The sequence below is a fragment of the Equus caballus genome, chromosome 3 (genome assembly GCF_041296265.1).
Source record: "Equus caballus isolate H_3958 breed thoroughbred chromosome 3, TB-T2T, whole genome shotgun sequence".
Taxonomy (NCBI): domain Eukaryota; kingdom Metazoa; phylum Chordata; class Mammalia; order Perissodactyla; family Equidae; genus Equus; species Equus caballus.
The window spans coordinates 50,581,575-50,609,465 of record NC_091686.1 but is presented as its reverse complement, the minus strand read 5'-3'; the positions used below and the strand labels follow the sequence as shown (position 1 = coordinate 50,609,465).

Here is a 27,891-nt window from a genome sequence, read left to right as displayed (position 1 = left end):
AAAACACTTTCTATGTTAGATTCCTTTAAATCAAAGAGTTTGAGGGATGTGGTGGATCTAACCACTGCTTAGCCATCCTCTGATACTGCCGATGACAAGAAACATACTGTTCATGTTTGTACTCCCCATAACACTGACCATACTGACTGGTGCATAGTAAGCACCTAACATTGTTCAATGGGGATTGAGTAGAATCCTTCCTCCAATTCTATGTTGTCTCCTAAATTCTCAGAGAAAATCAGCCCATCTGAGAAAGATGCAAAAGATGTCGAGAAAAGGGGTCAAAGTATAATTCCATCCCTTGTACTAAGTTCTTAGAATAACTCTGGTTATCAGTTAAACAAAGATATTGTTTAAGGTGAATGCAGAAAACTGAATTTCCATGTCCTTGGAAGAAATTTCAATGGCAAAGAATCCTAATACCTTAAGAACTTAAAATGTTCTGGGCTGATAGTTACTGCTCAGCCTCCCCACAGAGTAAAGCTCATTATAATAGTAAACATTTTATTTTGAGAGTGAATGTGATTGTTTCACTGGAATTCACACAAAATTTAATCAATTATAATCCCAACAAGTTAAAAATTTTGAAACATGAACACGATTTTTTATCAAAATATCTAATGTGATATTTAAGTGAAGAAAAACGTGACCTTTGGATCTGTCCTTGCTTTGCCTGGGTGATTAATTTCCTTTTTTTTTTTTTCTGCTTCACACGCCCTGCCATAAACTTTTTTATTTACACTTTATTGTAACTGACTTCATGTCATTTGCTCTTGCTTAATAATAATCAGTTAACAGCAAGGGCAGGTGTTCTCAAGGATGTGGCCCTTCCAGTGGAGTGATTCTGAAGAGTTTAAAAAAAAATAATCATAAAAAGAACAATGATAAAACTCTCATTCTAGGTCTGGCAGGGAAAAAAACATGTCTATGCAGAGAAAGAGTGAAGTATGGGGAACTTGAAAGGTAAAAATTAGTAGTCACATATGCGTTCTAAATTTATTTGTTTCCCATCTTTTTAATACTTGTATTTGATTGATCACACCTAGTGATGGTCTCTGCTAGCACCCTAACTTTTACATGGCTTTTGTTCTAACTTTGTGTGCTATGTTTAGATGTAAAAATTATAATTAAACTTTTATTGAATTTCTGTAGAGTTTGATGTCAATTTTGCAAGACCATGATAATAATTCACTTAACTACCTCCATACTTTATTCTATGGAGTGCCCTCTTCACCAATAAGCACAATTCCTTCTACCCTCCTACCCAATTCAGAAATACATTTTCTTTCCTTTTATTATCCCAGTTTCACAAACTTGAGTACCAAGTTCCCTCCAAACTGTATTTTGTTTCCATTATTCCAGAATTTCCTAGCCTAGTCTCCTGGTCACAGCAGCTTCTGCAGGGTGGTCTGAGCATCTCCTCAAAAGCTGCCCCTACTCTTCTCTTGGTCCTTTCGCCCACTAAATTGCCACCATTAGGAATAAGCTTCAGATTAAACAAGGAAGATCCTGGGTCATGGTTAAAAATTAATGTGTTGTCTGGGAGCACCTATCTAGTTATTAGAATATTGACTTGGATTAATTTATTAGTTGTTTAGTGTCCTGAAAGGATGACATTCAGGAGTTAAAAGGAAAGGCTCAAATTAATCTGGTTCTTGGAGCAACCGTGAGAGTCAGGATAACTCTTTGGTGATGACCAGGTGGCAGTTGGAGGAGTAGGCACCATTACTGATGTAACAGAAACAATTATCTGAAGGAAGGCAGATTCTGCTGGACAAAAAACAGAGGCCAGATGGTCCTCCTTAGGAGGTTCTGATTTGAGAATGCCTCTCTATCCTAAATCTTAACCCTAATAGTCTGAGGACTATGCACTTCCTTATTCTTTTTAAAAAAATGAACCTCTTTGGTTTTAGGGATTTTCCTATTTAAATTCAAATACCCTGAGGAGGTTGCTGTTATGCCAAAATAGTATATTGATCCTTAATACCATTTTGTGAGTTAGTTAATGAAAAGAATTTCCACATATAATAACTGAATCGGTTAAGATGCTTTTTTATGCAAGGAACAGAAAGTCGCCCTCAAACTGAATAATACACCAAAAGGAACGTATTGGCTCACCCACTAGAGAAGCTCTGGGATCAGTGAGGGTCTGGACGTGGTTTGATCCAGATATTCACAATGTTATCAGGACTCTTCATCTAATCCTTTGCAATTTTCTCAGCTCTGCCTACCAAGGTGTATTGACTTTGTTCTCAGCTTGGCTTCCCTAATGCAAACAATACAGCCTTCAGTAGTTCACAGGACTGCATATCTTCTCCATCACATCCAGAGGGTGACAGTGTGCATTTTCTCCGATAATAACATGGAAGTCCTGAGCTCCACTCTAATCAGATTAAATTAGGAGAGATACATACACTCCGGGGTGCCTGGACCTCTCCCAGAATGATTCAAATTAATTAGTCCAGAATAAGACCTGGGCACCAACATTTTTTTAAAACACTTTTATCGAGATATAATCTACATATCATAAAATTCAACCATTTAAAGTTATATTGAGTATATTCACAAAGTTGAGGTACCCATGTTTTCAATGTTCCCCAAGAGTTGTAATTTCAGATAAGGTTGAGAACCACTGAGCTAAAGCAAATTGTTAGACTTTGAGACAACCTAATAATCAATTGTACTATAATTTAAAAATTATTCAAAGTATTCTGAAATCATCTTGTTCTCAGAAAACTAATAGACTATGTTATAGAGCAGTTTTAGGTTCACAAGAAAATTGGGTGGAGAATACAGAGCTAAAATTATGTTTTTTTACTATTAAATTCTCTAATTTCTCTCTTTCTGAGAGAAAACAAAGTCTTTAACAAAGTTTCATATTTTCTTAGAAAAAAATACAAAATGGTTATACTCTCTGTAAAGAGGTACTTTGCATTCACTTAAAATATATGGTAAAAATCAGAATAAGTTTTTCTGTCTTTTTAAAAAGTTTATTTTACAACTTATGGATCAGCACTTTCCTGGCTCTCTTTTATTGGAGAAATAAAGCATTCAAACAAAATTTCAGTGATAAATAACTGAAAATATCCAATATTAATTTAATCCCTATGCATCCTTCTCTATCTTTTGATATAAAAGATTGAAAAGTATTGCATATATATATCTATATATTTCACAACAGTGTTGTCATTTGCTTTTAAAGAAGTATTGATCATCTTCAGCTAAATTTGGTTTATAGAAAACATTGATAATCAGAAAAGTTTTCATATGGAATATTTAATATAAAGAGGTACCTAAAATGTTATAAAGAAAGCAAAGATCACACTAGTAGTTTCTGAACCATATTAAAGCAGATAAAAGTTTGTGGAGCCATTTGGTGAATTTAGACTGAAGAGTCACCTAATCAGATTCACTTAACAACCAAATACTATCCTTAGTACTGAGTATGAAAAAGTAATAATAGAGAAAGCAACATAGAACATAGTGGTTAGAAAAGAGAATTGTGTAGTCAGAAAAACCTTGTTGGGGTTCCTCCACAAATTGTCATTGTGATTTTAGAGAAGATATTCTCTCTAATCTTAATTTCCCCATCAGAAAAATTGGGGAGAATTAATAGTGCCTACTTCCTAAAGCAGTTGTAAGGCTTAAATGGGGGCAATATATGTAAAGTGCTTATCTCATGACCTGGAGTATAATAAACACTTAACTATCATGAACTAATGTGGTGGTACCGATATGATGGAATAGGACGTCATCGTCGAATGCTCCTAGAGGTGCTGGAGTGAGGGATGAAGAGTAGAATCTCCAAATATATTTTTGGGATCAGGGAATGGAAAGCCTCTATTCTTGCTTCTCTATTCTTGCTTCTGAAATTGAGCATGAGAGAGCACAGGGAACAAGAAGCAGTTCCTTTTGACTTAGAGGATAAAGATGGTAGGTGAGCCTGGAGAGATAAGCAATAGTGCTAGCAATGCATTTCAGATGAGTTGATGGGCAGGAGGAGGAAATAGGAGTTAAGGAAAGCAGGTTGGATAGTGGTGCTGTGAGAGATTAGTTTACACTGAGGAAACATTCACTCCCTCCCCCTCCATTGATGTTGTCCTTGACCCTGTGACTCACCTTGATCAATGGAATGTGGACAAAACGACAGTGTGCTCATTTGAATTTAGGACTTAAAAGGCTTCACTCACCCCTCTGAAGGCTTCTTACCGCCACTAAGAGAAAACCATACCCCAGGTAGCCACTGCCCCTGCAGGTTGGGCTCCAGAACGAAACTCAGGAACACATCTGAATTTAACCCACAGCTTGGGGCAGAAACTGCCTACCAAACCAGAGACCCATAAGTGAGAAATAAATGTGTATTGTTGTATGCCGCTGAGATTTTGTGGTTATTTTTTACACGCAAAAAACTGAAACAGGACCATACACTAAGATAGGGAATAGCGGCAGAAGAAATATGTATTTGGGGGGTAGAGTATGATGGGATGGGAGGAGAGTGGGCTCAATTCTGAGCTTACGGAATATGAGGTATCTATGGCATCTCAAATAGTGATGCATGAAGGGTAAGTAAGCCATCTGAACATATTTAGGAGCTCAAGCCATAAGAGAGAATGGAATCTTTAGAGGAGAGAGGACATGATGGTTATACTTTCTTGTTATATTATTCTTTTTATCAGTTTACAGTCATGTGCTGAATAACTATGTTTTGGTCAACAGCAGACTGGGTATGCTACGGTGGTCCAGTAAGATTAGTACCATATAGTGGAGGAGGCTATACCATCTAGGTTTGTGTTAGGCACACTCTACGATGTTTGCACAATGATGAAGTCACCTAACAACACATTTCTCAGAACATGTCCCTGTCATTCAGCGACATGTGACTGTATGGTTCTCCACTTATTCTTCTTTGCCCTTGTTTTAGCGCGCACACACACACACACACACACACACATTTGCCTTTGCTTTTTTTTCTTATGGTGCCTCATAGTTGCTGCCTCTCTTCCATTTCCATGTAGCCTCCTACTCCTTTCCTCCCTGAGAACCCTCCGTGGTTAATCACACACAGAAAAGAGCTGGGGCCCTTGCCACATTTGACAGATAGAAGCACAGGCTTGGATCATAGCCCTGTTCGAACGAGGGGAGCAGCAGGGCCTTCTTGAGTCATGCAAACTTCCAGGTCCACAGCCTAAGGGCTGGATTCCTTACAGGGAATACAATGCTCAGTTAGGTCCCTGTGCACTGTCCCAGAGTGTATTCTCTAGGTTCCCCCCCAATAAATGCTTTTCCAGGTTAATGGGTGTGGGGGATCAAATCATTCCACCCTTATTTGCCCAGTAGCCATTCTCCTGCCTTTCCTCCTGCCTTACTAGCAAATCTGTTTTAATCTTTGTTTGCTAGCTCCCAATTATCCACCTGATTTCTAAACACCAGAGTGTCCCAGGGCTCAATCTTCTCAATCTTTAGACATCTTTATCTACGTTCACTCACTCAGTGAGCTCCTCCAGTCACAGGACTTTAAAAAGTATTCATAATCTGATACCTCCAGTCTGGACCTCCTCCCTGACTCCAGACTCATGCCTAGAACTCTTATTTGACACCTCTATTTGGATGACCAATAGGCATCTCAAAGATAAGATGTCTAAAACAGACTTCCTGATTGTCCCTGCCTGAACCTGCCATGCATGCAGTCTCCCTTCTTTCGGGCAATCTTTCCAATTGTTCAGATTAAAAATCTTGTAGTCATCAGTGGCTCTTCTTTTTTCACACTTCACACACAATACACCAGAAAAATCCTGTTTGCTCTACTTTTAAAATATATCTGGAATATAACCACTGCCATCACCTGTCATCTGAATTATAGTAATAACCAGTAGTAACCTCTCCCTGGCTTTGCCCTTGCCTCCTATTGTCTACTCTCAACATAGCAGCAGAGTGATACTTTTTGAAACATAAATCATATCACGCCATTCCTCTGCCCCAAAACCCTCTAGTGTTTGTTTCTTTTTTTTGTTTGTTTTTACTCAGAGTGAAGCTAAAGTTGCTACAATTGGACCAAGCCCTACACATTCAAACTTCCTATTACTCCTATGGTTCAATCTTGGACCCCTCCAAACCTTCCCAATGGTAAAAAGCTAAATCATCTGACTCCTTAGGGTGGGCTCCAGTCCTGTGAGGTTTAGTCTTTCTAATGTATCTGTAGCACCCAAATGGCATCTGGTTTCTTAGAGGATTCATTGACAGGAATTATAAACCACGAATTATGTGTATTGTGTTGCTATTATAATTATGAAATTACACATGAACGTGTTCACTGTGGATGACTTGAGAGTAAAAATGCTTCTAAGATTCCTAGTTCATATTCTGCTTTAGAGTCAGAGTCCCTGGAAAGGTGGATTGCCCCCATTTCTGTATGTTAATCTCTCTCAGTCAATAGGATGCAAGGGAGTGAAACATAGTCAAGATTGTAAAAGAAAAACATTTTAATAATTTCCCTCTAAGAGTGGGCTCTTAACCTTGATCCAACTTTTGCCAACACTCTTCAGTTGAACCAAGAAATATTAACCCTGAAGGGGGCGGGGTAATATTTCTTACCACTTGTTTCCACCAGTGTTGTATATAACAGCAGAGGCAGGGTTACCATGAAACTAACAAGGCTCAAGCTTCAGGGCCCCTCTCTTGCACGGGTGCCTTGAGCACTTGGAGTTGCTGGGAGTTGTGGAGAGTTCCAGGTGGGGAAGGAAAGCCATGTTGCAATCACGGAGCATTTCCATGTAAACTTTTCCGATAAATTGCCTAAGGACATCTTAGAAGACAATATGCTAAATCACTAAGTCTCCAGTCATTTATTGTGATTTTTTAATTCCAATTAATCACTTTCTTATCTAATTTTGTATTGATGTTTTTAAAGAGGCAACTCCCAACCCCACCAGACTCTGCAAATTGAAGGCTGCACAAAGCCTGGATCTACCCCGATGGATGGGTTCATTCTCATGAATGTTGTACATGGTTCACTCGGTTGTTAAAGAATAAAAACTAGTTCAAGATAATCAGATTTCTTGTCTTTTATTTATGAAGTCAAATCAAATGCCAAAATTACTGCTAGTATTTACAGGGTTGTTTATTTTCATATAATTTGAGGAATTTAACGTGTTTTATAGCATCTTGATTGAGAAAAATATTAACTATAAGGAGAATTAGCAATTCTACTGCAGTTGGTACAACATTGTACCTCCAAAAGGGAGCAACTTTCTCGCTCTTATTTGGAAAATGTGGTACTACATGTGGCAATTGAATGACTCTGACTGAAAAGTAGTGGAAAACCATTTTTAAGAAGATTGTATGACTATTCACCCAGATACTCGAATCTTTATGATATCAGCATCATCATAATATGTTTAGAGTAAATATTTCAATAAAGGATCCAAAAGGGTTTATAATCACTATTTGGTTAAACATTTCAAAACAAGATTGTTATTTATTCACTTATTAGAAATAGTATTATACAAAAGGTCTGTGCTCTTATTGGTTTACGTCTTGTCTTCTGAAAAAGCTTCCCAGTAGGTACTGTATGTTCTTTTAAACTTATTGCTGGCTGTAAACGTGGGCACACACACGCCAGGGTGTACGTGAGGCAGCTTTTACAATGCTTCCCGGGTGTGCCAGGCCTCTGGGGCAGGGAGCCAAAAGCAAAGCTGCCATCCTTCAACAGTATAAAATGCATACTGTGGTGTGTCATCACAATTGTTCCTTTTTATGGCTTTGGAAAAAAGCTCCACCTTCTCTTCAGTAATTTTAAACATTAACCTCCAGCTTTCAGAAGTACTCAAAATAGTTCATCCCTATGTTTTCCGTGAACAAGATATGGAGCATTAGAAACTAACTACTTCTCACTATGCAAACATTTTCCTCTATTACAAACACTAACTTCAAAATATGCAAGAATTTGTAAGAAAAATTTGTAGAAGAACTTTTCAAGGGAATATATTTTCTGTTTAACTGACAAAACAAATCTGAGAGAAATATTTCCAAAAGTAAATATTTTCTAAAAACTTGGGATTAATTTGGGGTGTTTCCATGACTTGCACATTCATGGCTTTTATTTAATAAAAAGATTTTTAAGGTGAATAAAATATATTTTATAGATTGTTTGATTCATTTTAAAATGAAGCTATCACTTCCCACAAACTTAGCATCTAATAGTTGAGGGATAAGAAAGGCAAATACATAAAAACATTAACATTAATACAAGCAATCAGTTGTTTGCTAGAACTTTATAGTTTACAAGTTAACACTCATTCTCAAATCTTTTTCAATCCAAGTTATAGAAACTTTGCAACAAATTACGCTTTGAATGAGAGGTACACCCAGGGTCAAAATTATAAAAGAAAGACTTGGTGACATTGATGAGAATCAAAGATAAATACTGGTTGAGACAGCTTATAACAATTTTACAGAAATACTACTGTTTCATAGAATTGTGATTGCGAAAAAGGATGTTATATAAGGAGGAGGAATGAGTATAACATTGTTAATAGAATTTATCATGGGGAAATACAATTGGGCAAGAAAGAACAATTTTTTACTTTCTTAAAGTTGGGAAGGCTATGTAGAAATCCTTAGGTTCAATTTCCTGGTATAAGTCCATCTTCTGGGTGGTTTTCAATAATTCTTTTGACAGAATCATTTAAAATAGTCACCCACAGCCTTCCCTTGAACAGATATTGTCAAAGCAAATGAATAATCAGAGCTTATTATTTTGTAAGGCATCCTTTTCCTGTGTTGAGCACTGTATTAAATTGATATTCATAATGGGCTGAAATTGACTATAATTTGTGCCTATTAGATTTTTTCTGTTCTATAAAATAACACAAAGTCTACTTTCCAAAAGTTGAAAGACACCCGTCAAACGTCTCCTCTGCATCCTTCGTTTCCCAATCTTCTCTTCCGTAGAGCAACAAATCCCTGTTTGATATCATTTCTTGATCCCTTACTGTAGTCTTTTGCACATCTTAAGTTTCTCGGTGTCCTTTGTAAAGTGGAGCACCCAGAATTAGTCATAATTCCGCATGGCACAATGGAGTTTTACTTTTGTTGACTTTATTGACCTAAGTGGTATGCTGTTAAAGTAGTCAACATTTACATTGGCTTTCTTAAGATCTTAGTTATGTTGTTGACTTACATTGAACTTTCACTCAGATAAAATAGGGCATTTTTGAGAAACACTTTGTACGATTAAGTTAAGTCTTCTATGTCTTACTTATGTGTAGCCAATTTTTTTTTTTAATTTCGGTGTAGGACTTTACATTTAGGCCTATTTCATTGCATCCATTTGTTTCACCCTTCACTGCAGCCTATAAAATTTTTTATTTAGTCATCAATAGATTAGGCAGACCACCTGGATTTACGTCACTTGCAAATGTGATAGGCTTGTCTTTCATGTAATCAGATATGTGCATACATGCAGCATGGACTGTAGAAACAAACGGATGCATTTTGCCTTCTGGACTTTCCAATTGCTATCTACGACTTTTGCAAAGTCACCTAACCCCTCTGAGCCTCCATAAAACGGGAGAAATAATGCTTACTTTGTGGAATTGTAGTGAGATTTCAATGAAACGTATATAAAGTGCTTAGGACAGTGCTTGGTACATAATTTATATATTGTAAATATCAGCATCTCCTGTAGGAGTGGACTGAAGGTAGAAGCAAGAGTAGTAACAGCAGAAGAAGCAAATGCGTTTATCTGGCAAAACGGGAGAATTCAGAAGAACTTGAAAATGAAAGCAGAGGGTATTGACTAGAGTTGGCTAATTACTGACACATGTTAAAGTTCATGTTATTTTTATGAAATGAGTAATTTTAAAACTACTGGATTTTGAGTTTAGGAACAGGATCAAAACCATATTTGAAGTTGATTACTGATAGTCTACATTTATTTTATTGAGAAGAAGTGAGACTGGAGACCAGACAGGCTGTTAACCACATTGAGCACACCTGGACAGCAATTCAGGGAGGTGGCCAGCAGAGAAAAAGTGTTTTTTTCAGAAGATGAAAAAGTGGCCAATGACTAATACAAATATAATCTCTGTCTCCCTCAACTGCGATAAAATTTTAACTGCCTAACAATATTGGGGATGAAGTGGAGATTTGAGCACACAGTATAATTTTCCTCAAGTTTGTATCACCTCACAATGGCATTGGCCCTTAGATATCATGACCTAGAAAGCCGGGCATCACTAAGAAGAAAAAATTCATCAATGTCAAGTTCTGCCCCAAGGAAGAAGTTGGGGCTTTAACTCTCCTTCTAATAATAATAGCAGTAATGAGGATATATTGAGGACTTACTGTGTACCATGGTTCTGACAACCTTACGGTGTGATCTCACATAATCCTCTAACAATCCTCTGAGGTAGGTACTTCCAAATTTCTCCATTTCACAGATGAGACGGTTGAAGCACTGAGAGGTTAAATAACGTGACAGAGGCCACATACCCGGCAAGTGGACAGCCAGGTGTTGAACCTGGCCAGTCTCACTGTACAGTCTATTCTTTTAAATCCTAAAGTAAACTGGCTTTTAGGTCAAGATTTACTGTTTTCTGAGGGAAAATTATCTTTAGAGAACCCTAGATCTCTTTGGGATCAATAAAAGGGGTGAAATTAATAAACAAATATGTTCCCTAAATCAAGGAAAGTAAAGCTAAAAAAGTTGGAACAAATAACATGTTTGTTCCACATGAACATAGCTGAGGAGAAACTATTTGGCGATATTGTTAAGGCTTGTAGTGAAACATTCATTGTTTCTGTTTTTTTAATTTTTAAAAAACACTTTTTATTGAAGTATAATTGACAAACACATCCATTGTTTCTTTTACCCATAATTCCTTCCTCCATTTGGAAGAGGAAGAAAACTTCTACTCCACCCCCAACATCAGAAACTCTAGGATTCAAAAAGGAATTGCCATCATTTTGTATCACTCCGTCTCCTGACTTTAATCATTTGTCCAGAGGTGATCACCTGATTCAAACTGGACCAATTCTGGTAGTTAAATGCTCTCTCATGGTGATTTGTCTTGGCAATGGGTATGTGACAAAATCTAGGTCAAATAGGGATTCTTCCCCATCTTTTAAAAACAGAGTGGTGAATCTTGCTTCGAGTTCTTTCTTCTCTCAGAAAGGAGCATTTGAGACTATGAGCTCCAAAGCTGTTTGTAGCTATGTCCCCCGTATGAGAAGAAATCAGTCTCAGAGAGTGAAGCCAGCATGTAGAGAGATGCAGAGACAAATATGGATAAAGGGAGAGAGAGAAAGTCATTATGACAGTCAAGTCCTCAGTTCCAGACATTCCTGACCCTTACACAATTTGCCTACTTAAGCCGATAAATTCCCTTTTTGCTAAATGGTTTGAGTTTAATTTCTGTCTCTTAAGATCAATTGTCCTGCTACAAATATCACAAAGATAAAATAGCCATACTCTCAGACTAGTCTAGGGTCTTATCTTCGGACTAAGTATGCTTGATAGAAAGCTCCCTACTTGGATAATATTGTCTTGACTCCTCTTCACATTCATTTTTGAGTTGCCCTTCGACAGCAAGTCCCTAGATTTAATCAAGGGTCTAAAGCAACTTACAAAACTTGATAAATCATTCACAAAACTGATGTTGTTGAGGATGTTGTATATTACATTCCACAGGGCCCCCAATATAAAGCTCCACAGGAGAAGTTTTTTAAAAAGGTAGACCAGAGCTTTGCTTCTCTTAAAGGAACTTCTATGTTTTCCATTTAGAGAAAAAAAGAATCATATGAATTAAAAGAGATCATATTAATTAAAATGGGATGAAGTAGGTCATTTTAGGAGACATCATAATATAGTGGAAGAGCACTGACTTGAAGACAGAGATCTGGGTTTGAGTCCCTAAATTCATGCTATGCACTTACCAGCCCAATGGTCTTTAGCAGCTTCCTTAATCTCTCTGGACCTCAGTTTTCTCTTCTATGAAATAGGGATAATAATAGTAGCCTTAACTAAGTTATAACGTTATTGTAAAAATTAAATTTGATTATGTATGTAAAAATGCTTGTAAACTATAGAGCCCTATACTTATTTTAGTTATACTAGGTCTTACAATCAAACTAGAATTTTCTCCTATATGCAAGATGATTTCTTTGAGGAGGAAACCTTTTTATTCTTCACCAGAAGTTTATACTGCTTAAAAATAATGTAATCCTATTCATCTTTAAAGAGCTTAAATTAAATCCTTCTTTATCAGAACCATAAATTGTTGTTCTGTTTGTTACTGGAAACAAACAGATTATGCCAAGGAAAGGACATGCAAGTTGTCAAGAGCCATAAAGGACAAAAAGGCTGTATGCAAATAAACCCTGGAGCTCTAGGCTGCCTGGTCTTTACTGTAAGGCAAAACCACATCTCTGCCTTGACAACTCACTGTCTTTTTCCTGCTGTTTATCAAAATCTCTACCTTAGACCCACCCTAAAATCTAAGGACTGAAGCAAGGAAAAGGAAGCTACATCTGTTTTTCAATGAGGATCAATATAAAGAGTGAGGGATATTAATTGGAAGCAGCGTCATTGATTTAGACCCCAAGCCACTTTCATTGTGTATGCATCCATTGCTGATCCGTGGGAGAGGGGACGCAGAATTTAGTTTATTCTTTAACTGAGTCTTGCTCAGTTTTTCTGCCAGCACTGTAAGAACATTGCTAAAAGGCACAAAAGCTCATGGAGGTGTCAAACAGCAGGGATGAGAGGCTGGGCTTTCCCTCATCCGTGAAGGAGTCAATTAAAGAACAAAGACAACTCTTGGATTTTAAGATCACCAGTCCAAGTTGTTCCAGAATTCTCATGTGTATTTTGAATTCAATCTCCTTATTTCTTCTTTATTCTAAGGAAACGTAATTATGTGGTGTTTTTGTGCTTTTAAAAGCACAATTATAAAAGCATTTAGTTTTTTCTTATATTTTGTAACCATGTATACTTCTGTTTAATCCTGTCCCCATAGGATCTATTCTGAGATTAAACCACCAGCATCAAGCTAACTTTAGGGGAGCCCTCCAGTGCTTACCCATCATTTCAGTCTCCTAAACATTAAATATTCTTTGCTTTTTCTTTCTTTCTATTAACGATTTCTTGTGTGTTCAGGCACAAGGGAGCTGAGAAGGAAAGGAGAGTAGGAACAAAGCACAGCCTCAGTCAAGAGCTCTTTCATTGTTGGTTAGATTAGGGATGACTTTAACTTCTTATGTAAAGTGCACACTGTAGACTAATCTTTGTTTGTGCAATTTAGATAAGATTGTTTCAATAGACGTCAGTTTCAGTATTGGGTTTTCTTTCTTTCTTGTATTGATGTTCTTTTTGGCCAATGATCTATGTGACTGTCATTTGACATAAATTTACTGTATCTGAATTATATCTTGTGGATTTATGCCAGGCACAAAACATTATTTGTGTTTACATCAGTAGGTGAACTTTAAAGGTGCGTCTGTTGACTTTTTTGAAAAACAAACTAAGAGAAGCAATATTGTTTGTGTTAGTTAATAAAATCCTAACTGAACACACGTGATGTGTGCAAACTGTCTTTAAGACATACATATTTGTTAATTTCATATTCACATCTATTTTCCTTAAATTTATGTCAATTTTAAACAACATAATTTACTGAACTGTCATTATATGTCAATATAGTGTAACCCAATATTTAAGTTGCTACAAAGATAAATTCCATTTCAATTTAAAGGAAACGTCAGGAATAATATTTTTTACATGATGTAGCCAAGATTATTTCATATACGATTCATTCCATCACATGTATACATTTGTGTGTATATACCATCATATATATTATACCTGAAGCAGAAAGCATACATATCATTCAAATAAATATTTATGGAAATTAAAGTGAAAGAAAACGTTTAAAGGAAAGGATTAGTAAAAGAAAATAGGATTTACCTGAGATCTAAACTGATCAGCAAAGCCCAACCAAAAATATTATCCATTAATAGAATAAATGTCTACCATAGATTTCAGGAGTGAAGCACTTTGATTCTTCCTAGATTTAATTACAAAGACAAAAATGATTAGAGTGCAAAAATGTAAATTAAAATTCTAGTCTTGAGATTAAAGATGGATACTAATAGTCCTAGGCAGAAGATCTGATTTTAAAAGACATGTAAAATGTAACTGTAAAAGAATGAAAATGTAAATGGAGCATCCCCTGTGTTGTAAAGAATTGAGTGTTTAAAATTATCTGCTGCAATACTCGCTCATGGTTTCACTGAAATTCTATGATGTGTGCATAAATCTGAGATAGGGTGTTTGACTGTCCGGTATTCCCAACACCATTTATGGAAGAGACTTTCCTTTTTCCATAGCATGTTCTAGGCTCCCTTGTCAAAAATTTGCTGTCCATAGGCATGTGGGTTTATTTCTGGGCTCTCAGTTCTGTTCCATTGACCTGTGTGTTTGTTTTCATCCCTGTACCATACTGTTTTGTAGTAGCTTTGTAGTATATTTTGAAATCATGGAGTGTGGTACCTCCAGCTTTGTTCTTTTCTCTCAGGAATCCCTTGGCTATTTGGAGTCCTTTGTTGTTCCATATAAATTTTAGGATTCTTTGTTCTATTTCTGTGAAAAATATTGTTGGAACTTTGACAGAGATTGCATTGAATCTGTAGATTGTTTTAGGAAGTACGGACATTTTAACTATGTTAATTCTTCCAATCCAAGAGCATGGGATATCTTTCCATTTCTTTGTGTCGTCTTCAATTTCTTTCAAGAGTGTTTCACTGTTTTCAGTGTACGGATCTTTCAACTCTTAGGCTAAGTTTAGTCCTAGACATTTTATTCTTGTTGCAATTATAAATGGGATTGTATTCTTAATTTCTCTTTCTGCTACTTTGTTGTTAGTGTATAGAAATGCAACCGATTTTTGTATGTTGATTTTGTATCCTGCAACTTGACCATATTCATTTATTATTTCTAAAAGTTTTTTGGTGGATTATTTAGGGTTTTCTATATATGAAATCTTGTCATCTGTACATAGTGACAGTTTCGCTTCTTCCTTTCCAATTTGCATCCCTTTTATTTCTTTTTCTTACCTGATTTCTCTGGCTAAGACTTCCAGTACTGTGTTAAGTAAGAGTGGTGAACGCAGGCATCCTTATCTGGTTCCTGTTCTTAGAGGGATAGCTTTCAGTTTTTCTCCATTGAGAATGATATTAGCTGTGGGTTTGTCATATATGGCCTTTATTATGTTGAGGTACTGTCCTTCTAGATCCATTTTATTCAGAGTTTTTATCATAAATGGATACTGTATCTTGTCAAATGCTTTCTCTGCATCTATTGACATAATCATGTGATTTTTATTCTTCATTTTGTTAATTTGGTGTATCATGTTGATTCATGCAGAAGTTGAACCATCCCTGCATCACTGAAATGAACCCCATTTGATCATGGTGTATGATCTTTTTAATGTATTGTTGCATTTGATTTGCTAGTATTGTGTTGAGGATTTTTGCATCAATGTTCATCAGTGATATTGGCCTGTAATTTTCTTTTTTTCTGATGTTCTTGTCAGTTATTGCTATTAGGGTAATGTTGGCTTCATAGAACGAGTTAGGAAGCTTCCCCTCCTCTTCAATTTTTTGGAAGAATTTGAGAAGGATAGGATAAAGTCTTCTTTGAATGTTTGGTAGAATTCACCAGGGAGGCCATCTGGTCCTGGCCTCATTTTTTGGCAGGTTTTTGATTACTGTTTTGATCTCCTTACTCATGATTGGTCTATTCAAATTCTCTATTTCTTCTTGATTCAGTTTTGGAAGGTTGTACATTCTAAGAATTTGTCCATTTCTTCTGGATTATCCAATTTGTTGGCATATAGCTTTTCATAGTATTCTTTTATAATCTTTTGTATTTCTGAGGTGTCGTAATTTCTCCTCTTTCATTTCCGATTTTATTTATTTGAGCTTTCTCCCCTTTTTTCTTTCTGAGTCTGGCTAAAGGTTTGTCAATTTTGTTTATTTTTTCAAAGAACCAGCTCTTGGTTTCATTGATTTTTATATTTGTTTTTAGTCTCTTTCATTTATTTCTGCTCTGGTTTTTGTTATTTCCTTCTCCTACTCATTTTGGGCTTTGTTTGTTCTTCTTTTTCCAGTTCCTTTAGGTGCACTGTTAGATTGTTTATCTGGGATTTTTCTTGTTTGTTGAGATAGGCCTGAATTTCTATAAACTTCCCACTTAGAGTGGCTTTTACTGTATCCCATAGATTTTAGCATGTTGTATTTTCATTTTCATTTGTCTCAGGTATTTTTTTATTTCTCCTTTGATTTTTTCATAGACTCAGTTGTTGTACAGTAGCATTTTGTCTAATCTCCAAATATTTGTGGCTTTTCTGATTTTCTTCCTGTAGCTGCTTTCTAGTTTCATAATCTTGTAGTCAGAAAAGATGCTTGGTATTATTTCGATCTTCTTAAATTTATTGAGACTTGTTTTGTGGCCAAATATGTAATCAATCTTGGAGAATGTTCCACATGCATTTGAAAAGAATTTATATTCTGCAGTTTTTGGATGGAATGTTCTATATATATCTACTAAGTCCCTCTGATCTAATGTGTCATTTAAGGCCAATATTTCCTTATTGATCTTCTGTTTGGATGATCTATCCATTGGTGTAAGCGGAGTGTTAAAATCCCCTGCTATTATTGCATTACTGTCTATTTCTTCTTTTATGTTTGTTAATAATTGCTTTATATGTTTAGGTGCTCCTTTCTTGGGTGCATAGATATTTACAAGTGTTATATCCTCTTGTTGGATTGTTCCCTTTATCATTATGTAGTGCCCTTCTTTGTCTCTTGTTACCATTTTTGTTTTAAGGCCTATTTTGTCGGATATAAGTATTGCTACTCCCACTTTCTTTTCATTGCCATTTGCGTGGAATATCTTTTTCCATCCTTTCACTTTCAGTTTGTGAGTGTCTTTAAGTCTGAATTGTGTCTCTTTTATGCAGCATATATATGGATCTTGTTTTTTAATCCCATCAGCCACCCTTTGTCTTTTGATTGGAGCATTTAATCCATTGACATTTAAAGTAGCTGTTGATAAGTATGTACTTATTGGCATTTTATTATTTTTTCTTCTGGGCATAGTAGTTCTTCTCTGTTCCTTTCTTCTCTTGCTCTCTTCCCTTGTGGCTTGACAACTTTCTTTTGTATTATGTTTGGGTTCAAGTCTCTTCATTTTTTTCTGTGTTTATTATAGGTTTCTGATTTGTGAGTACCATGAGGTTCATATATAATAATCTATATATTTAGCAATCTATGTTGAGTTGGTGGTCTCTTTAGTTTGACCTCTTTATGAAAACTCTACTCTTTTGCTCCCCTCTCCCACGTTTTACATTTTGGATGTCATATCTAACGTCTTATTTTGTTTGTGTGTATCCATTACTCTCTTATCATTGAAATAGGTAATTTTAGTACTTTTGTCTTTTGACCTCCATATTATCTTCACAGGTAGTTGATCTGCTACCTTTACAGTATTTTTGCCTTTACCAGTGATTCTATTGCCTCTTTTTTGTTTGTTTGTTTTTGATAATTTTCTTATTCCTATGAGTGGTCTACTCTTTCCCACTTAAATAAGTCCCTTTAACACTTCCTGTAAAACTGTTTTCTTGATGATAAACTCCTTTAATTTTTGCTTGTCTGGGAAACTGTATCTCTCCTTTCATTCTGAATGATAACCTCATTGAATAGCGTATTCTTGGCTGTAGGTTTTTCCTTTCAACGCTTTAAATATCTCCTGGCACTCCCTGCTAGCCTGTAAGGTTTCTGCTGTGAAGTCAGCTGACAGCCTTATGGGGTTTCCTTTGTATGTCACTTGTTGCCTTTCTCTTGTGACTTTTAGGATTCTCTCTTTATCTTTAATTCTTGACTTTTTAATTATAATGTGTCTTGGTGTGGGCCTCTTCGAGTTTATCTTTTTTGGTGCTCTCTGTGCTCCCTGTACCTGTATGTCTGTTTTCTTCCTTACGTTAGGAAAATTTTCAGCTATTATTTCTTCACATAGATTCTCTGCCCCTTTGTCTCTCTCTTCTCCTTCTGGGATACCAATACTATGAATGTTAGCACACTTGATGTTGTCCCAGAGCTCCCTTAGACTGTCCTTGTTCTTTTTCATTCTTTTTCCTTTTATCTGTTCAGCTTGAGTGATTTCCTCTAGTCTTCCTTCCAGCTCACTGATCCATTCTTCCGTATCTTCTACTCTGCTATTGCATCCCTCTAGTGAGTTTTTCATTTCCAGTATTGTATTCTTCATTTCTGACTGGTTCTTTTTTATATTTTCCAATTTTTTGTTGATGTTCTCACTGTGTTCATCTAGTCTTCTCCAAAGATCAGTGAGCATCCTTATGACTTTTTGTTTGAACTCTTTCAGGCAGATTATTTATTTCTGCTTCGTTTAGTTCTTTTTCTCGAGTTTTGTCCTGTTCCCTTGCTTGGAATGTATTCCTTTGCCTCCCTTTTTGCCTCCTTTTCTGTGCTTATATCTGTGTATTATGTGGGTTAGCTATGTCTTCTGATCTTCGAGAAGTGGCCTTATGTAAGAGATGCCTTTGAGGCCCAGTAGTGTGCTTCCCTCTCATCACCAGTTCCAAATGTTCCAGGAGTGACCCCTGTGTGGGCTACATGTGTCCTTCTGTTGTGGCAGGATTTCTCTTGCTGCAGATACCCAGGGAGTCTAGGCTGTTCCCCTGGTCTGCTGCTTATAATGCTCAGATTCATGTGTCTGCTATTGCCCTTCAGTCATTTTATCGGGTTTGGGGAGCCCCAGCACAGTTGGCTAAAAGGTCCAATAGCACATTCCTCCTGCTGTTTTCTGTTCAATGAGTAGGCCCCCAATGTGGCTGGTTGCTAGGCTCAGGGGCTTACAATTGCTGTAGGTCTCTGGCCTGCAAGACTGTTGTCATCTCTCTCAGGGTTGTGGCTGAGTGGGGCTGGCCCCAGGCATGGGAGTACCCAGTTGTTTCAGGCTTTGGTAGTCATGGTCAATCCCCTATGTGGCTGTGTGTGAAGCACAGGTCTTCTGTTGCTGACAAGCTGCCCCACAAGTCCACACATCATCAACACAGTCCTGGCTTATGCACACATCCCAGCCCCCTGAAGCGTACCCAGTCACCCTACTGCAGAGGCCCTCACACACCCCAGCAGCACCCCAACCACTCCATGGCTCCTCAAGTATACCCTGCTCTGCAGAGGCAGACCCATTTACCTGCCAGGGACCCCATCTATGAAGGTGGAAAAGTTGCCTTTAGGGCTTGCTGTTGGGTAGGGCCAGTCCCTAGGGCAGGCTGCCTTCTCTGGCTGAGCTGAATTAAATCCATGCTCTAGTGGGCAGGGCAGACCCTGCTAACAGGCTAGGGGAAGAACTCCAATGGAGTCTGCCAGTGTCTGTGTCAGCACACCTGTACTACATCACAATAGTAGCTGCCACCAATGTCTCAGTCCCTAGAGAGGTCTCACCCCTCACCAAGATGCTCCCAGAGCTTATCAGGGGAGTCTCTTTTCACCAAAGGACTGTGCACCTTTCTTTCTGGTGATTTTGGTCACTTTCCAAAATGAGTGAATTTGTGTGGGGGCCCTTTAAGAGCCAGCTTTTTTCTGCTTATGTCTGATAGCCTTTCTAGTGGCATTCCCTAGTGTAGTTAATAGCCAGCAAAGCCAGATATTATGACACTTGTCTCAGTTGTGCTGAGTCTGAGGGATTCTTATAGCAGTAATGCTCCCCTGTTCAGGTAACCCACTCCTCCAGGGAAGGCTGTGTACCTTAGCATTGCTCCTGGCCAGCTGTGAAGTGCTGTGGCTTGTGAAGGTGACTTTTTTCTTTAAGAAGTAATGTCTGCTTCTTCCACCTCAGTCAGGACTGTTTCTTTTTACAGGGGTTCTTTTTGTGCACATTTCAGTTCTCTCTCCGAGGTAATTGTTCCAAGATTAATTGTAGCTTGGTTGTGTTCATGGGAGGAGGTGAGTTCAGAGTCTGCCTCTGCCACCACCTTGGCACCAACTTCCTTCCACATTCTTATTCTCCTCTATATACTACCTTGATTTTCATCCAGATCTGTCTTGTTGTTCTTCTTCATCTTACAAACAATTATTTCCCTCCATATTTATTGTGTTTTTCTGTAATGCTGTAAAACATCTTCATTTCTCTTTTCCCAAGTGTTCAAGTTCAAAAAACTAGGTCTCAACCATAGACTAATCTTCATCTCTTCAATGTCTTTTATGTTGATGTGGTTTCATATATAAGTATTTATATTAGTTTTCCTTTGGGATTTATACATCAGTATATATATACATTCCTACACAGATGTATACAAACTTTTTATCCTCATATTACCACTTGACAATACAACTTTAAGTATGTTTTACACAGCTGTTCCTTGGTCAAGAAGGAACCAAGTTGGACTTGCAAGTGCAAGTCAGTTTCTGAAGAAATCTTGTTTAGTAGGTAGAGGATCCATTGAGTGATTCTCATTAGTTTTTTTTCCTATATTCTGATCCACTGGACCTCACATTTCCCCTCTTATCTTCATTTGATCTCTCCAAAACCTAACATGTCATATTTTCATGGTTCCAACATGCACCTATTTCATGTTTACCTGGAAACAGGAAAAGTTTGATGTCACCATCAGTCCCAAGGACCACACAAATCTTCACCAGTTGCATTCCCATTTCCCTTTTTAAAGTGCTTCTGGAAGGAGTTTTGAAAGCCCCTTTTTGGTCTTGCCTGAGGTTTTGATCTCTGAAAGATGTTTGTTTGCTTTCTCTTTCTTCCTTTGGACAGAATCTGGCAGTGTCTTCTAAATGCATCTCTTCCAGATAGGTCTGCTTTTCACTTTGAGACCTCTGTTGGAGTAAGAAGGTCCTGGACATGACCAGGTGATACAGATCTAAACCTTAATAGCCTATACTCTTTAACTTTCCTTCACCTCTAATTCACTTCTTAACCCCATGTAATTTGACTTTCACCCTATCACTGCACTGAAAGTCACTCTAAGGTCAAGGTAACATCTTAAGTGACAAAGTTAATGGATCCTGTTTAATCCTTAAATTCCTTGACCTCCCAACAGCTATGGAAACTCTTTCTCTTTCTAGGTTTCCATGTCACCAACACTCTCTCTTTGATTTTCTTCATCCTGTGTAGCAGTTTCTTCTCATTCCTCTGTCAATCTTCTCTTCTTATGCCACCCATTCTTCCTGGGCTATCTCATATATACAGTAACTTTACTTAGCATCCATATGCTGATGACTCCCACTTCCGTAATTCCACGCTAACCTTGTGCCTGAGCTTCAGACTTATAATGCTTTCATAATACTTTCAGGACTTCTTCATGTGGATAATACAGACTTTCTTAGCTTAACTTATCCAAATTCATTATAGTCCTCAGGTCCTTTCAAAGCCTTTTTCTGTTCATGGTTTATGTCCTTACAATGTCCTAAGCCAGAAAATTGTGAGTGGTCCTTGATTCTTCCCTGTCTGTCAAATTTAATATCCGTTGGATCACTAAAACCCTACTAATTCTATCACAAGTGTAGTCTTGACTCTGTCTAGTCCTATTGTTAATACCACAGTCCATACCGTGATTATTTATTGAGGGAAAATTGCTATAGTCATTCAACTGGACTGTTTCCTCTGTCTCTTCACACTGCTATCTATCTCTATGCTAATGGCACAATTATTTTCTAAAAAAAGTGGGCAGACTACAGTTCCAGACTCCCGTGCCACCAAACCTGCATAAACCATCATTGGCATCCTTTCGCCTACAGGAGGAATGTCCAGTCTCTCTGCTTGTCACATAAATGCTATACAATCAGTCAAACTCCTGCCTATCTTTCCTGCCTCATTTTCTATCTCTTTGTATTTTCACCTTATTCTTTTAACACTCTAAAATATTCTCCATTCTCTAAATGACCACCAGTAGCTCTAGATTCATATCACTCTTAAGTCAGCAATCCCAGAGAAAAGAGGATCCCTCTTTCTCATTTTCTCAGCAAAGTCCTGAGGAGGTTCTGAGTGGCTCTTCTTAGGTTACTTGACTGTTGAGCCAATCCCTGTGGGCAAGGGACTGCAGAGCTCTGATTAGCCAGGCTGGGCCACGTGCCTGCCTTTGAGGGGAAAAGTTTGCTCCACCTAAATTTCATGAAATAGCTCCCTCAAAATAAGGAGAATTTCTGTTACCAAAATCAAAGGAAGAAAATGGCTCCAATGGAACTTCTATAAGAGAAGAGGAGAGGATGGGGAAGCTACATCATGCACCTTCTGGAAACTCATGATAATTTTTTAGCCCTGCACCTCCACTGTCCTTCTCCATCTCAGGTAAATATGCATTTGATTAGGAATAGGGAACAAATTTCAATCTTAATAAATCATTTTCTTTCTGAAAATCAGCATTTCCAACTAAGGAATATTGTGGTGAATAATACTCTATTGAGTAAATCTGTCTTTACTTTTTAGATGTTTTCTTTCAGTCTAATTGTTCCATACATTTGGTGGAAACAGAGCGCACTTCAGGGTCGGGTGCGAATCAGTCACAATCAGCTTCGATCTTCCTCTTTACTTTCCTTACTCTTCTCTAACTTTCTACCCACTTCTCCACTGTCAGCTTCTTATTTCAGGTCCCCAAACAAAAGAATAAGCAAAGAGTTAAATCAGATGGTATTTAGATTCAGATTCAAAAATATTATTAAGTACTTATCAGGTACCATATGCAAAATCTCAAAAGTATGAACTGTGTCTTACTGTTGGATCGCAAGTGTTGTCCAGTTGATGAGCCAGCTAACCAGGGGCCAAGGGAAAAAAGAGTTCTGAGATGTGGTTAACAGCTCGGACATAGAAAAATAGATGTTTATGATATTAGATAAAGAAACTATGTTTGTGTCTTGGTTTATTGGAAATCTGTGTTCCTGTGAACAGCACCCAGCTTGTGTGCCTTGTTCTCCCTTCTTCCTTGCACCTGCCTTTCTGTTCTCTCCATTCCTCTTTACTCTTCTTCTTCTTTCCCCCTTTGTCAATTTCACAGGAAAACACAATAGCTTAGTCTTCCCTGGGTTTTCTTATAATTGTTAAATCCCTCTTTCCAACTCTTTTTAAAAGCTTCTTCTGGACCCTTCCTCCAGTGCAGAAAAATTCCCCTATTTCCTCAATATTTTTGCAGAATGACTTAACTGGAATGTAACTCTTCCTCAAGGATACTGCATCTTTCTCCAGTGCAAGCAGTTCATTTCTCATCTCCCATAAGCAACAGGACCAGGGGCCAGGGGCTATTTTTTCTGCTCCTGATTGCCATTGTCCAAATCACAGCACTATTGCATCATCCTTATATAGAGATTCATGATACATAGCAGTTAAAATCGAAGGCTCTGGAGCCAGACTGCCTGAGCTGGAATCCTAACTCTGGTGTTTACTAGCTGTGTAACTTAAAGCAAGTGATAATCAAGATTTGTCTATCTATATTAGTGGCTCATCTAAACACCCAGACAGTGCCTGGATCTCCCTAACTTTAGTTATCTTAATTTTCACTCATTCCCCAGTACTAATCCTGAATCTTGTCAGCCCTGCTCCTCCTCAAAAATTTGAAACTCCTAATACTCAACTTTTTATTTCTTTATAGCCACTACTTGCTCTTATGGAATGAAAGACCTTTACAATAAAGTCTTTGTTGTTATCATTTTCTCCTCATATTTCAGTCCCTTCTTAGCTTCTTATCCACCCTTGCATGGTTGGCAACTTCTCTTTGATGATGAAAAGTGTTGTTCTACTAGTCACATTGATTTTTGTGGAATTTTAATGTTTAACTGTGCTTACTCAGCTAGTTTGTTTCTTAATTTAAATTACTGACTATTCATAGTTCCCAACTTTACCAATCAACCTTTTTATTCATCTTTAGATAGCATCTTTATCATTTATCTCAATAACTTTTCTAAGCCCCCATTCACCTCATATTGTACTTATTCTCAGCAGATTATCTTTACTCCTCACACCACTGAGAAAATTGATGCCATCAGGTATAATCTCTCTGAACTTTCTGACCTCCTACCTGGAAACATATCTACCTTTATATCCATCCTTCCTCAATTCATCCCGTTTCATAGAAAGCCTTTTCAAAGTTGATCTTTCACTCGTAACTTGGTCTCATCCCTTGCTACCTCTGCCAGATTTGTTTCCATCAATTATCCCTCCTCTCTCTCCTTGCTTTAGCCTATAATTATAATTGAGTTTCTGCTATCATAAAATAGGCTCATTTTACCCAGAATTTACCTTCTCTTACTCTTCGTTGCTCTTCCCTTCTTCTCCTCCAAATTCTTCAAAGAGTAGTCTACAATTCCATTTTTTACTTTCTCAACAATTATTCACCTTCAACCCACTACAATTTGGCTTTAGTCCTCACAACTCTGTCTAATGTCACTAGAGTCTTACTAAATGACAAATTCAAAGAACACTTCCATCCTTTTATTACTGCCTTTGATACAATTGAGCACCATCACTTGACACTGCTGATTACTTCCTCCTGCTGCTGATTTCCACAGCAGCTCATACTTATATGATCTTTGTGACTCTCTGATCACTCCCACTCTGTCCCATTTCTTGGGCCGTTAGCTCTATCAGCCTCTTGATTTATGGCATTCTGCAAGGTTCTGTTCTTGGGCCCTTCTGCTCAGGCTCTATAGCCTTTTAGGCAAGACCATGGCTACAATTAATTCTACTGGCTTCCGAATCTGTGTTTCTAGTCCAATCTTCTCCCAAATTTTTAGACATAGTTCCAACTGTCTGATGGACATTTCCATCTAATTGTTTTCACAAAAGCACTACAAATTCATTATGTGCAAACTGAAATGAACTTTGGTTGCTCCACCACCTACACAACTTAACCCTGTATTCTCTATTTCAAATGATGAAAAACCCCATCATTTTCTTCTTTTTTGTAAGGTTGGCCCTGAGTTAACATCTGTTGCCAATCTTTTCTTCTTCTTCTCCTTCTTCTTCTTCTTCTTCTTCTTCTTCTTCTTCTTCTTCTTCTTCTTCTTCTTCTTCTTGTTTTCCCCAAAGCTCCCCAGTACATAGTTGTATATTGTAGTTGTAGGTCCTTCTGGTTCTGCTATGTGGGACATCCCCCCAGCATGGCTTGATGGGCAGTGCTAGGTCTGCTCCCAGGATCCAAACCAGCAAAACCCTGGGCCACCAAGTAGAACACACAAACTTAACCAGTAGACCACAGCTGGCCCCAAAATTCTGTCATTTAATCAGTTATCAAATCCTGCTGATTTTGCTTATTTCTTCTTAAATCCTCCCTTTATTTCTAACCATCTCTGCTTTGACTCCAGCCTTAACATCTCTCAGTCAGATTACTACAACAGTATTTTAACTAGTTTCTGTATCTCTAATTTTATCCTTTCTAAACATGTCCTAAAGTTGACCAAAATGAAGTATCTCAAAATCAAATTTGACCAATTTACCCTCTTAATTACAGACCCTTTAATGGTAAGAAGGAACTAGTCCTACCAGATATTAAAATACAAAACTAGAATAATTAAAGTGGGTGGCTCTGGCACAGGAACAGACAGACCAATGAAACAGAATAGACGACCTCCTCCAAAGTCTTACCCCGCCTGCTAAAAAAACTTTACTTGAAATGAAGCTGTAAATAAAATTCGGAAATATATGAGGAAATTTCAAGATAAGAAAGATAGTTGGCAGATGGAACCAGATGCTACTCAGCTCTTCCCTCTCTCTAATATTTTAACTCCAAAGCTTTGAGAAGCACCCAAATCAACCTTTCAGGATTCTCTAAGTCTAGCAGGTGGAAAGCTGAGACATTGTGGTTTGACTGTTCTAGTAGAGAAACATAGCAAGTCCTATGACCTTATTTGAAAAGCAGTATTCCTTTTGATGAAAGGTCATTCTTTCCATCTTCGACCAAGCAAAGAAAGAATATTAGGGCTATTACTCGTCTAATCATAAAATAAATCCTTAGAATCCCCACACACATAGAGGTTTCCAAACAGTTGCACATTACAAGAATTTCATCAAAGGAGGAGCATATATTTCCCTGAAGAGTTATTTACTTTGCAATTAATAAAGAATAAGTGATCTCTTTCTGCAATGTTCCTTTGAGAATTAAATTTTCATGCATTCTCCCATTTAGCCAATGTTTACTAAATAAATACTATATGCCAGGGATTGTGGAGATGATCGAAGATTATTTAAGACACCAAGGAATTCATAATTTGGATTGTGGATTTTCTTTTTTTAATTCCATACATAAATTTTTTATATATTTAGCTATTTATTTCGCTTGATCTTCTCAAATAGCACAAAATTCTTTAAAATTACTTTAAGCTGTTACTTTTAAGCTGCTACTATTCTATTTATTTTAAATGTGCTAATTTTTTATACTCTGGGATAATTTGAAAAGCAAAATAACTAAATGCACAGTGAGGCATATATTATTGCTATAATTATAGTCCTCTTTGAAGAAAAGAGAAAGATAAAATATTAATTTGGTTAGAAATACATAGATAACCAAATTTTTAAGAAGATAAAAGCATCAGCTAGAATATTAAACTTACATTACTTTCATTTCTCTATTTGTTTTTTTCCCAAACTTAAACTTTATCCCTGGAACTATAAACTTAAGGCAGTGAAACAAGCTAAAAATGGCATTTCTAGTGGGAAGACAGAAAAACTGGGAAAGAAAGTTCTATAGTTCAGCCGTCAATTATTTATTCAGTAAACAATAAAGGAATATAAAAGCTGCCAGGACTGTGTTAGTAAAAGCCTAGGTAGTAAGGAAATAAAGACTTGGAAAATAAAAAACAAAACATGGGTCATTCATAACCATCACAGACTCAACTTAAATAAAAAAGTCAGTGAATTATTAATTGGTGCCATTAAGTTACTTGTGCCAACATTTGACAGCAGAATGTAAAATGAATCATGGAAAGTTTTAGTAAAACAAAAGTTTAACAACCTTTTGTGGCACATTCATTGCATTTGAACTCAATAGTCTCATTACCAAAGAGATTATTCTAAGGGAACATTTTAAATGCTCCTTTAAAGACTAGATATGTAGTGTAAAAGAAAATATATATATGATTATGTTAGTTAAAAGTGAAAAACTTCAACAAGAAGCATGATCTCTGTCATGAATTCCATGTCACTAAAGTGCACTTAAAAAAGATTTCTGTGAATCTAGTTCTATAAAATAGTAGAGACAGCATCAATATTTTTGGTCAAGTTCTTCACTTGAGTGATTGTCCTGGTCACTTCTATATCAGGTTGTATGTAGTATACATATAAGTAGATTCTTTTTCAGCCAACTAACTAGCTCATTTTTCACAAAGTTGGACAAGCAAGGGTTGCTTTGAATTCCCAGTAGCTGTGGCCCTCTTCCACCATGATTCTGACAACAAACCATAGGATGATACAATCTTGTTTATATAATTTTTGACTTGATGGCATGTGTAAGAATACAGGGCTAGATTAGTAAAATAACATATGCTTGTTTTCAATCTCCATTAGGATGAAATGACATCAGGAAACCCAGGTTGAGCTTGGTCTCAAGTGTCAAACTGTTTCTAAACAGCTTACTGTTTTGTTTTACTCTGCTTATGGGCCATAATCTAGCTTTTCCTTCACCAAATTGCACTACATGTTGGCACAACCATACTTGGGTCTTTATCTCTAAAGCTCACTTGCAAAGCTTAAGAATTGTAGTAAAAATTTGCCTTCACAGAAAAAAAAGGAATTAATAAGTATATTGCTTATACAGATAATTATTTCAATAATTTATTTTAGTAGTAGAAACCTAGCTGTTGCATTGATAATAAAAC

At 37.0% G+C, this 27,891-nt stretch overlaps 1 long non-coding RNA gene across 1 annotated transcript; it reads right to left on the bottom strand.

Moving 5' to 3' along the window:
• Positions 1-11,934: 11,934 nt before the first annotated feature.
• On the bottom strand, positions 11,935-19,447 carry LOC111772678 (uncharacterized). Its single transcript, XR_002806681.2, has 3 exons — positions 19,274-19,447; positions 13,964-14,063; positions 11,935-11,989 (listed from the first exon to the last, which is right to left on the bottom strand). It is a non-coding gene; the product is annotated as an uncharacterized lncRNA (long non-coding RNA).
• Between the last annotated feature and the right edge of the window lie 8,444 nt (positions 19,448-27,891).